The sequence below is a fragment of the Loxodonta africana genome, chromosome 10 (genome assembly GCF_030014295.1).
Source record: "Loxodonta africana isolate mLoxAfr1 chromosome 10, mLoxAfr1.hap2, whole genome shotgun sequence".
NCBI classification, from domain to species: Eukaryota; Metazoa; Chordata; class Mammalia; order Proboscidea; family Elephantidae; genus Loxodonta; species Loxodonta africana.
In genome coordinates, this window is record NC_087351.1 from 47,374,336 (window position 1) to 47,386,896 (window position 12,561).

General features: G+C 38.6%; 1 pseudogene; it reads right to left on the reverse strand.

Annotated features, from left to right (window-relative positions):
• Positions 1-1,055: 1,055 nt before the first annotated feature.
• Positions 1,056-12,561, reverse strand: part of LOC100664925 (low molecular weight phosphotyrosine protein phosphatase-like) — a 78,547-nt pseudogene continuing 67,041 nt past the window's right edge.

Genomic DNA, 12,561 nt, shown 5'->3' on the forward strand with positions numbered 1-12,561 from the left:
GACTGCACAGGTGGGTGGGTTCTGCAGACAGACTATGGGCACCCAGTGCTTTTGGTTGTAAGGACTTGAAGGTACCACCACTTTGCCTGTTAGACGGGGTCCTCACCTACCCACATCAGGGGCCTAAGGACTGGTGGCTCCGCTGGTACCTTCCCAACTAAGCCAATATATATTTGACATTTGGGCTACATGTACATATAAAAAAGGCATGTTCATCAAACTGATCATAAGATTAAACAGCATACAGTGTCCTTTTGATACAATTAAATTTTGAGAGGCGAAATAGTTCAAATAGGAGCAAATTAGCTGATTTCCTTATGAAATAAAGTAGACAAAAATTAGGAAGTATCAAAAGTGCTAAAGATTAATTTCATAAATCTTTTCCTAGTCTTTTAACATACAGTTGCATACTATGAGCATGTGTAAATAAAAAATACATCTGATCTGGAGTGTGAGCTCCTGTGGGTGGGGCTGTTATTCAATGAAAGGCCCTGGTACAAAGATGAGAGGCAGTATAGGTAAGTCGAGGACACTTGTCCTTCACTGACTTAGCCATGTCAACTTACTGGAGAGTTCAAGTAGGCTATTTAAAAGTCTCAGTGGGCTCAGATGTTGACCTGGGCTTTAAAGTGATGTTTATCTCATTATTTATTAACATCATAATTATGCACATCAGAGTGATGGCAGTCCTTAGATTAGTACTTGCCAAACAATGGAAAATGACTGCTACAAAACACATACATTTTCCTTTTTGTTGTTCTACTATTTTGTTTGTAATGAGGGCAAAGGGGGAGGTTCAACTAATTTAAGAACATTTAATATATCCCATAAACAGTCTGAATCAAAGAGTTTTATTTATTCTTCTGCCAATCACAACTGATTCCCATCTACAATTAATTTTTAGGTAAGAAATGCTAAGTCAGTGGAAGAAAACAGTTGTGGCTTTGAGGTATGGAACATTATTACACTTTTACACATCCACTGATGGAAAAATGTAGAGCATCACTGTGAAGGTGTTCATCATGGTTGGCCTTCAGCAACGAATGGATGCAGCCTCAGTATGCCATCTCCAAAAATCCTTAGCAGCACCTAATGCACTGATGGCACACAGTCTCAAAGTTGGACTCTCTCCCAATAATAAGTTGTTTTTATGGATCAGAGCTTCCAGGTAGTTCAATTTTAGCTTTGCAGTTTTTAATTTGATTACCTTTTCTATCCAAATCTCTCAGATTGCTTTCATCCATACATAATATATAATCAAATGTGGCAAAGTCTTCTTAGGTAAACAGCCAGGCAATGTGATTCATAGGAATACCAGGCCTCTTCATGCAATTTTGCCCTGGATAATCAAGAGGGTTTCCTATTTCATATGTGGATGTTGCTGCACTGTCTATCCTCCACTTGTCTAAAAGATTTTGATCAGTTACAAGCTTCCTGAAAACTGCTTCTGCAATGGGTGATTGACAAAGGTTACCCAGACATACAAACAGCAGGATCTTGAGTGCCTGCTCTGCTGACTTCTCACGCACTGAGAGGTAAAAAGTGAGTCAGTCACTGGCCGGAACCTACTCTGACAGAAATTTTTGTTCTTGAAAGCTCTTTTGATTCCCATTTTAAAATCAACTTTTTTCTTTCTCTGCCCCGGAAACATGTTCTTTCCAATTCATCTGTGTTAAGAGCTTCCAGGCCATTTAGTTACTGAAATCTTTTCCTGCTAAGAAGGGCTTGGTCTGTGATCATCAAAAGGATGATAATACTCTATTTCCGTTTCTTTTAGAGCCACCATCTCTTTTTCTCTCACATTAATTGCTTTGTGTTTTCTTCTGCTTGGTGCATTTGATCTTAGGTTTCTCATTTAGTTCTGTTTTGCTAATATCCAGCTACATTATATCAGAAGGAAATGAATTCCTTTGGAGTACATTGTACATCGTACAAGCAAACTCCATTACATTAGTATTCCTTTCAAGATTTGTATGATTTTTGTCTTAGCCAAAGAGTACTTTTTGATTTAAATTTTATTCTTTAGAGTCTATCTGTTCTCCGTGCTTTTGGACTCCCAGGGTGAGGACCTCACCTCAAAGCCATTATTTCTCGGTCAGGGTGAGAATGCTTGACTAAGTCCCAGGTTAGCTAGTCATATGCAATTTCTCTGGGCTCCCTATAGTGGGAACCCTTTTCTGCTTCTTGATTCAGATGGCTATCATGGGATTCTGTATGCTATCAGGTAGTGCTTTGCCCCAGAAGCAGCAGCAGTGACCTCTGGGGCTAGCTTGAGAAATTAATGAAGCCCTGTGGGATTCTTTGAAAAGGAAGAGTTGGCATAAATGGGAGGTGTGTTCTATATGATTCTCAGGGGAGTTGAAAACAAACCAAGGATGAAAAAATGCTGCCACAGCTGCTATCGCCTGTGAGTAATGTGAGGGTGAAGTGTTGACAACACACAGATCCCCAGAGACAGCTTGGGGGTGAGACAGTCAAAATGCTGCAATGCTTTTTTCATGATCTAGGCATTGATTTTCAAATAACTCATTCACTTAAAGCCCAGCCTGACCATTCTGTGGTGTGGGATGGGGTGGTTATGCAAGACTCATAGCAGCTCTATTATCTCTACCACCAAACACTACTGTGGGAACAAATTAGGCGTTCTTGGTCCTTTTTAGCTCCCAGCTGGTAAATAAGCTTCATTTGATGAATGAGGCAAGCCAATAAGAATATTCCTTTCCATGCCTTTGACAGTGAATAGAATGAAATTTTGTTTTGTTTTTAAGACTAAGAACAAGCTTATTCAGCTGTCTTTTTATACTAGCCCCTCTCACCATTCCCAGGGGAGAGCCCATGTACTCACCTAGGTGGTACCTTTAGAAACATTAGTGCTCATGCTTTATAGGTTCCTAAATGTTGCTAAGGTCTTTAATTGGCATAATTTACTTTTCAGGGTCTTACATTTGTTTATTATATAGCATTATTTTTTCTCAATTATATATATTAACACATGTTACTAATAGAAAATATTAAAAATACAGAAAACTCTAAAAAAGAAAATTTTAAAATCAACCACATTCTTATTACCAAAGATAACCACTATTAACATCTTGGTATCTAGTCTTCTATATTGTATATACATATATATTTTAACAAGTTTTTCTTGCTTAACGATATATAGATTTTAATGGCTATATGTGTGCAGTTGTTGTATGCTGTCGAGTTGATTCTGACTCATAGCGACCCTATAGAACAGAATAGAACTGCCCTATAGGGTTTTTCGCCAGGTTTTTTCCTCCCATGGAGCTACTGGTGGGTTCTAAGTGCTGACCTTTTTGGTTAGAAGTCAAGCGCTTAACCATTGTGCCACTGAGGTTTCTTAGTGGCTACATAGTATTCTATAATATGAATATACCAGGATTTATTTAACTATTTTCCTCATCTTAAACATTTAGTTTGTTTTCCAAATTTTTGCTCTTCTGTTGTCATCCACAAATGTAGATTTTTGTTCATATCTGTTATTTCCTTGGGTATATTTCTAGAAGAGGAATTGTGATTATAGTATTTAAAGATAGAATATTATGTTTTGCATAAATAATCTAGTACATAGTCCATGTATTTATATGTATATGTAGTAAAGAGTTAATTCAGCAGGACTGAGTGTCTAAACCCTTCACTTTCCAAAGGTCTTCAGGACTGGTCCTTGACCTGCTCCTGGGAGATAACCTCTAAGCCCTTAGAATATTCTACCTGATAAAATGTCTTTGTATCTCTTCCTGGGATCTTAGCCCATGCCAGGTAGTTTATGCTAGCAGTGTGATGTATGATGAGCGCCTGTTTTTATTTAGGTGGGGCCTTGGCCATGCTGTATCAGTTTGACCTCTAGGGGAACATCTGGAGACTAAGTAGCTAAGGTCAGTCCTGCAGGTGCTTCAGGACTTTTATTGACCCCCAGTAAAAACCATGGACACCAAGGCTCCAATGAGCTTTCCTGGTTGGCAATACTTTGCACATGTTGTCATACACTGTTACTGGGGTAAAAAGGACACCATGTTTGATAAAGTAGAGGGTCAGTGAAAATGAGAGAAACCCTCAGTGAGATGGATTGACACAATAGCCACAAAATGGACTCAAACATACCAATGATCATGAAGATGGCAGAGGACTGGGCAATGCTTTGTTCTGTTATGCGCAAGGTCGTCGTTAGCTGCAGCCGACTTGACAGCAACTAACAACAACAATATGCATCTGTACTGGAAGAAGTCAACTGGAAGCTCATATTTGCTTCTGCTGAACTCCACCCTACACAACCCTTTCCTTTGTTAATTTTACTGTAATAAATAGTAACCACAAGTATAACAGCTTTTCTGAGTTCTGTGAGTCTTAGCAAATCATCAAACCTGAGGGTTATCTTAGGGATCCCTGACATAATGCATTATGTATTTATACATACATAAAGGATTCTGTATGCCAAATCATGTATTTTAAGTCATGTAGATTGTATTTTATGGGAGATTGAAAGGGGCTTTCCAGGGTAATTGATTATACTGTACTTGATTTTTACCTTACATGCTACTTTTAGAAACAAATCCTTATCAGCTGCAATTCTACTATTGAACATGTTTTCAAATGCTTATTGGCCATTTGAATTGCTTTCTCTATGAATTGCCTATTCATGTTCTTTTTCTTGGTTCAGCTGCTCTTGAATTTTGAAAACAGTAAGCACATTCACATACACATAAAGGAGATAAAATTTTATTCCCCTATTGATGCCTGGTGCTTGGTGCTTTCTATATGGTTAGTGATTTGTTTTGTGTAAATAATCCCCTCAGAAATACCAGCTTTCTCCAATATCTAATTTTCTTATGTCCTACCTCTATTTTTAAGTCATGTCAATCCCACCCTCAATCTTAGGCCACCGTTTTCTCTGGGAAAATAGTTTAAGTCACTGAATCTTGTTGATTTTAATTTTCCATTGTCTTTAGTATATTTATCTTCCTTTACATTACCAACTTGCATGTTCTAACCTTTACAATCTCACATTTGATAATGATAATAACCTTACCCTGAATGCAGTAACACTTCTCTCTCAAATTCTTCCTGCAGATGCCTGATTAACCTCCTTAAAGCACTGTTTCATTACACCACTACCTTGCTAAAAATCTTCAAAGACTATCTTTAGTAGTTTCTTTTATTATACATTGGATCTTCTGGGGTCAGGCTTGGAGATCTGGGTGTGCTGAGCCCTGGCAACTTGGTTTACTCATGGAATCAACTCACAAGAGAAAGATCCTGAAACAGACAGAGGTCAGTTCCTGTGTTGTCAGTCCAGATGTACTGAGCCAGAAAGGAGATAAATTGTGACTCAGGAGGCTGAAGTGGTGGGAGATGTAAAAGCCTGGTTAAGGTGGTTCTTAAAGCAATTATGTTATTTACTGGCAAAATCATGCCTGAAGCAAGCTGAGAAGTATGTGATTTAGGATAACAGGATTATATGCAATGGATGTTAGGTCCTAATTGTATTCTTTTATGTTTGGTCTTTGCTTCTAGGGGCTTCACTTCTGTTCACTACTTTTAGTCTTTACTGTGAATCAGGGTGGTGTCCAATTTTCCGTAGGTTCTTTCAAGAGAATCGTGCCAAAGGATTGGGAATATGTATAAGACAGGCTGCAGGTCTCCCAGGCATTATTTTCAGGGGTCTACTCTACTCTTTCCTGTATATCTATTTTTCACCTAGGGGTACATATATAGGACCCTGAAACGGGTGGACTACGTAGGATTACTGGAAGACCTAGTGGACCAACTATACTCCCATAGCCCTAGTCCAGACTGGAGTCTGTATTTTAGTGCCTGGAACATAAAAAAGTGATGTTTCTGCTACAGGAGGCCTTGATGACCCACAGAACCTTTCTGGTCTATATCAGTGAAGTGGCTGGAGGCAGCTACTGGATGAATGCTGACAGAACCAGATGCAGCCACACACACACAGAAAAAACCCACTGCAAGTCGATGCAGCCACATTCCTGTGAAATCACCTGGGGTGATGCAGGTCTGAGATGCCTGATATGTTGTTCTATAGTTCACTATTGGGTGAAGGTCTATTTTCCTGACTGTCTATTCCTTGACTCACTCATAAAAGGATTTGAGACTGTATTAGACAGGTATTACTGAAAGAACAGAGCCAGCTCTATCTGTTTTTTACTCAATTTGAATAAAACTCATGGTCAGTGAGATGTCTCATTAGATGTTATAGGGCCCAGGCCTCTCCCAGACAGTGTTGAAGACAGCCATCATTGTAGGAGCTTTTTCATCCAAATGAGTTAGGGGTAGAAGTAAGGCAAAGAGATGCATTTACAGAAGAAGTATGTTTAGTTTATAAGAGCTTTTGTCTAGAACAAATCACCGAACCTCTTCTCTGGAAATTGTGACTGTTGATCTAGGTCTGGCCCAGAATCTGAGATTCTTATCTACTGTGAGGCTTGGGAAACACTTGCTTAGGGTTTGTTTGTGAAAAAAATAACCCTGTATGAGGGTAGAAGTGTCGCCGTCTTGCAGGAACAGGTATTGTGGGCTGAAGGAGGGTGCGTTGTAGCATAAGTGAAAAGTATATATAATTTGTTGAATAGCTCAGCTTTATTTATCCAGGGACTGGATAGATAATAGCCCATCTTGATTAGGTTCATCAGCAGCAGGGTGGTTGGGCTGATGAAATGTGAGATGAACCCAAGGAAAATCATTGATGATTTAGGGAGGGGGATGCCACTTTAGGACTGTGGAGTTCTTTGTAGGGGTCAGTCATATGTACTTGGGTTAGGATATTAGGATGGTGTCAACTGAGGGTTTGTGCAAGGTCAGGTCTGGGAGTAAATATGTCATCCAAGGGGGACAGTATGTGTTTACTTAAAAGCTTCACAAATGATTCTGATGTCCTGGTTAAGAATCCTTGATTAAGGGGAGTCTGTGGCCTCAACTTGAGATTTATTGTAACCTGGCCACAGACTTAGCCTTGTCTGGCTGCTCCATAATAATTCTCTTGCTTTATTTCCCCGACTTCCCTAATGCTTTCGCAGACTGCCATCTGGATTGAATAGATTCCCTAACTCATGTCCTTTATCCACTATGACTTGCACGGAGGCATTCCTGATATCCACATGGCTTTGGTTTGGCCTGGCAGCCCTGTTAGGATTTGTTCTCAGACACAGACTTGACAGGAGCCCTTTAGCATCCTAGGCTTTTCTCCCGTCTCCTATTCTAGTCTCAGGAAGCCAGGCACTACAGGCTAAGCTGGCATTCAAGGCCTTCAATAGATTCTGATTTACCTTCCTAAGTTTCTCTCTCACCAGTCTCTCATGAGAAGTCTTGGTATCAGTCAAACTGGCTCAGTCATTGCACCTATAGCATGTCTAGACCATTATCACCCCTATAGCTTTGCTCACCATGTTTCTTATACTTTGAATGCCTCCTCCCCTTCTCATAATCTATCTGAACTCCTCTGGTGCTTTCGAACAACTTTTTTCCTGATTATAAAATTAATATATGTTTACTGTAGATAATTTGGAAAACATGGTAAATAATAAAGGAAAAAATACTCCACAGGAAAGATAATCCACTGTTGTTTCTTTCAGTCTCTTTTTTTCTATGTGTACAAGTGTACATATGGGATTAACAATTAATAGTTTCCACTTAATAGTTCTTCACTCCTTGCCTTCCTTACTCTCCCTCTCCAGAACTACAATTCCTCACCCAATCTAATGCAAGGAACTTTTACCTCTTCACCCTGGGAGCTCCATCTTTGACCTTAAATACTTTGCAAAGAAATTTTATGCTCCAAAAAATTCTGATGCTAATTCTTAAAAAGAATAATAAACTTTATTGTGTAAAAGAGTACGAATAAAAGTTAAATCATATCTTTTTATTTTAAAATATTTTTGATTATAAAATAATTGCATATATATTATAGACAATGATCAATGTTTTGGTGTTGGGAGAGGAGAAAAGGAAAGAAAAATCTGTGCAATGATCAAAATTTTGAAACTACATCATCCTACTTTGGTGAGTAGCATCTGGGGTCTTAAAAGCTTCTGAGTGGCCTTCTAGGATAATCCACTGGTCCCACTCCATCTGGAGCAAGGGAGAATAAAGAAAACCAAAGACACAGGGGAAATATTAGTACAAAGGACTAGTGGACCACAACTACCATAGACTCCACCAGTTGAGTCCAGTGCAACTAGATGGTGCCTGGCCACCACCACCAACTGCTCTGACAGGGATCACAATAGAGGGTCCTGGGCAGAGCTAGAGAAAAACATAGAGCAAAATTCTAACTCACAAAAAGAGACCAGACTTATTGGTCTGGCAGAGACTGGAGAAGCCCCGAGAGTATGGCCTCCAGACAACCTTTTAACTTAGTACTGAAGTCACTCCTGAGGTTCACACTTCAGCCAAAGATTAGACAGGCCCATAAACCAAAATGACACTAAAGGGGCACACCAGCCCAGAGGCAAGGACCAGAAGGCAGGAGTGGGCAGGAAAGCTGATAATGGGGAACCCAAGGTCAAGAAAGGGAGAGTGTTGACATGTCGTGGGGTTAGCAACCAAAACAATGTATATTGTTTAGTGAGAAACTAATTTGCTCTGTAAACCTTTACTTCAAGTACAATTTAAAAAAAAAAAAAAGATGCAATGTGTCAAAAGACACAGAAGAGGCTCCCACTGGCCCAATCCGGAACAAGATAAGGATCAAAAAAAAAAAAAATTGAAACTATAGGAAAGTTTATACTACATTTAATCTAAGAACCCAGAAATGCTGTTAATGTTCTGTGTATATTCTCCTGGTCTTTTATTCTATACATTTAAAAATTAGAATTGAATTTTATTGCATTATTTGCATCCTTTTTTTATTACTACTATATCACAAATGGAAACCCTGGTGGTGGTGTGATTAAGAGTTATGGCTGCTAACCAAAAGGTCCGGAGTTGTATCTGCCAGGCAGTCCTTGGAAACCGTATGGGGCAGTTCTCCTCTGTCCTACAGGTTCAGTATGAGTTGGAATCGCCTCAACAGCAAAGGGTTTTGTTTTGTTTTGTTGTACATCATGAACAGAGCTCTGGTGGCTCAGTCATTAAGAGTTCAGCTGCTAACCAAAACGTCAGCAGTTTGAATCCACCAGTTGCTCCTTAGAACCTTAAGGGGCAGTTCTAAACTATCTTGTAGGGTTGCTATGAGGTGGAATCAACTGGATGGCAACGGGTAAATCATGAATACTTCAGTATTCTTTAAAAATGTAATCTTAACAGTTATATATCTTTCCCATCATTTAAATTAGGTACTAAATATAATTAAGTCTAAATATAAGCAAATATAATAAAAAATGGATTTCTCATTTTGTTTCACATTTAACGATACCTGAATAAGCCATTTACTCTATATTCACCTCTGGCATCTCACCAGTTGATCTTTCCAAGATTATTTCTACCTGATTTTGTTTTTTATTGTGTCTATTATGTTTGTCAAATGTAACTATATATATATGGTTGCATAATATAAAATTGCCAATCAATGTTTGACTGTTTTTGACTATAAAAATGGCAATTTCATATACATGTATATGTATAGGAAACCCTGGCACACACACATACACACACACATATAAATGTGTCTGTGTATAGATATTTACACATATATATACAGACACAAAGAAGTATTTAATGTTTATCCTGTGTCTTGCAACCCCAAAGGCTCTTTAAGATCAGAGAGAAGTATTCTCCTTTTTTTTATTCTCCCTATGGTTTATAGATTATTTTTTAAGTGATGCTATTACTACACCTCCTCTCACATGTTGTCTTCCTGGCACTGTAAGCCCTCATCATCATGAACTCAGCTGTTCAATATGAGATGGTGGGGGACAGAGGGAGGGGAGAATGGTAACGGCAGTTGGATAAACTTCCTGAACCAGGCAGCCTTTGTGCTATGGTCTGCTGTCACTCTGCATTTGCTCACTTGCATTTTCTGATGATAACCCTCACTGGCTTAGAAATGTCAGAGGCAGCTGTGGTTGAATTAAACTAAATAGTGAAGCCCTTCTCAATGGCCTCTGTTTCTTGATTTCCTCTGGGGAGACATACTTTAAATGTGCCTGAATCGTGTTTTTTGGCAGATTGTTACAGTAGAATATTGACTCTCTGGTCTGAAGCCAGGCTTGTCTCAGGGATTGTCTGGTTTTCTAAGAGCTAATAATGAGAATTGATCAATGGTGGTGGGGGGGGGCAGAGATGGAGGGAGGAAGAAGAAAAAAACCTGATCACTGTTCAGAGAATACTGAACTCTGAAGATGTTTTGCAATTTATTTCTATTGTTCTGCTTTATTTTTTCTCATCAGAAATGAAGCAAGTTTTTAATGTACACTATACAACTGAATTAAATAAAGCAAATTTAAATGCTGTCATTTTATTTCTGTGAATTTCCCTATCCTTTAGTTTTCATCACTGCCATATCCATATAGGTCAAGTCTGATTACATCTAACCCCATGGGGAATTACATCATTTTCAATGTAATGGAATTTCTTTATTGCAATAGGAAACCTCGGAAGATGAAGGATTGGGTCCCAATTCACCCACTGGGGAAAGAAAAATAAATACCTATCTTTCTGACTAATCATTATTCCCCACCTTCAAAACAAACAGTCAAGGGAAATTCATCTGCATGAAAAAAGGACAGAGTGGTGGAGTGTCAGTCAATAAATGATTTCTTTTTTAAGTTGGAACTTCCTTCTTTTTGATAACCATTGGTCTTCTTTGATAGCTTGGCTGGTTTTACTTTAGTTTAAAGCAGCGTTTTTCTACTCCCCACCCAACACAAGTTACGTTTGATAAAGGTTAACTGTCTTATTCCATCCATCCTGCTGCCTGCCCCCCAGATTCTGATATGACTCTTTAAAGTGGCATGTCGCCTATTGGGAAGCACTGTGTCTTCTACATATTAACATTAATCAAAATAATTTCCTTGAGTTTCATTTCCTTTGTGTTATGTGGACAATACAGTATTTCTCCCCAGCTATATAAAATTATAATATTGTTGATCCAATGCTTTTTCAAATTACACATGCTCCTCTCTCATGCTAGCCCTCTGCATCCTAAGATGATAAGTCCTCCAAGATACCTCTCAGAGGAAAATACTCTCTTGAAGAACCGTTTTCTTTTGTTTTTGAGTTTGTGTGTGTGTGGCTTATAAGTTTCTGTTTTCACATTCTTCCTTCAACTCTATTCTGGAAAATCAGGTGGTATATATATTTTTTCCTTTTTTATATGTACAGATAATAATGATGATAATAAAAACAAAAAAAAACCCATTGCCATTGAGTGAATTCCAACTCATGGTGGCCCCATGTGTCACAGAGTAGAACTGAGCTCCATAGGGTTTTCTTGGCTGTAATATTTATGTAAACAGATCACCAGGCGTTTCTTTTGCAGAGCCAGTGGATGGGTTCAAACCACCAACCTTTAGGTTAGTCCAGTGCAAACTGTTTGCATCACCCAGGGACCTCAATAATGATAATACTTAAAGCTTAATGGACACGTTCTATGTGCAGGCCGTCAAGATTTAACCCCCAGAACCATCCTATGAGGTAAGTACTGTTATTATTCCCATTTTATGGTGAAGAAACAGAGGCACCCAGAAGTTAAGGTCACACAATTAGTAAGCAGTAGAGTCAGGAAGGGGAGGAGCCAGGACGGAACCCAGATCATCTGACTTTAGAACCCATGCTTTTGACTTTTCCTCTATGTTGTGTGGCCCAAGACTGGAGAAAAATACATTGTGCTGGCACTAATGATATGGATCAAATCCGGTGTACAAATAACATTAAAACAAAAATCTCTTTCTGACCGAATACTTCAAGCTCTAGTTGTTTGCTAATACATTTCAAGGAGTATTTAATTAAATACACTCCTGGTATTTAAAATATAATAAAATAGTTGGAAGTCTCTTAAAATTTCTTATAGTGGAATTTGGCTATAGGAATTTTATTGTACCATATTTGCCAAAAAAAAAAAAAAAAAAAGCTTATTTGTACTCTAATACACCTTTTTATTTTTTTGAAGATCTGATTACAGTAAAATTACTTGTACTTTTTTTTTTTTTTTAAAGACTTGTTAGGTGCTTCAAGTTGATTCTGACTCATAGAGCCCCTATGTACAATAGAACGAAACACTGCCTGGTCCTGTGCCATCCCACAATTATTACTATGTTTAAGCTAATGTTGCAGTTACTGTGTCAGTCCTTTTCATTGAGGGTCTTCCTCTTTTCTCTGAACCTCACTTTCCCAAGCATGATGTCCTTCTCCAGGGGCTGGTCCCTCCTGATAACACATTGAAAGTATATGACACGAAGTCTTGCCATCCTCACTTCCAAGGAGCACTCTGACTGTATTTCTTCTGGCAGTCCAGGATATATTCAACATTCTTCACCAATACCATAACTCAAAGGGATCAACTCTTCAGTCTTCCTTATTCATTGTCCAGTTTCTGCATGCACAGGAAGCGATTGAAAATACTATGACTTGGGTCAGGTACACCTTAGT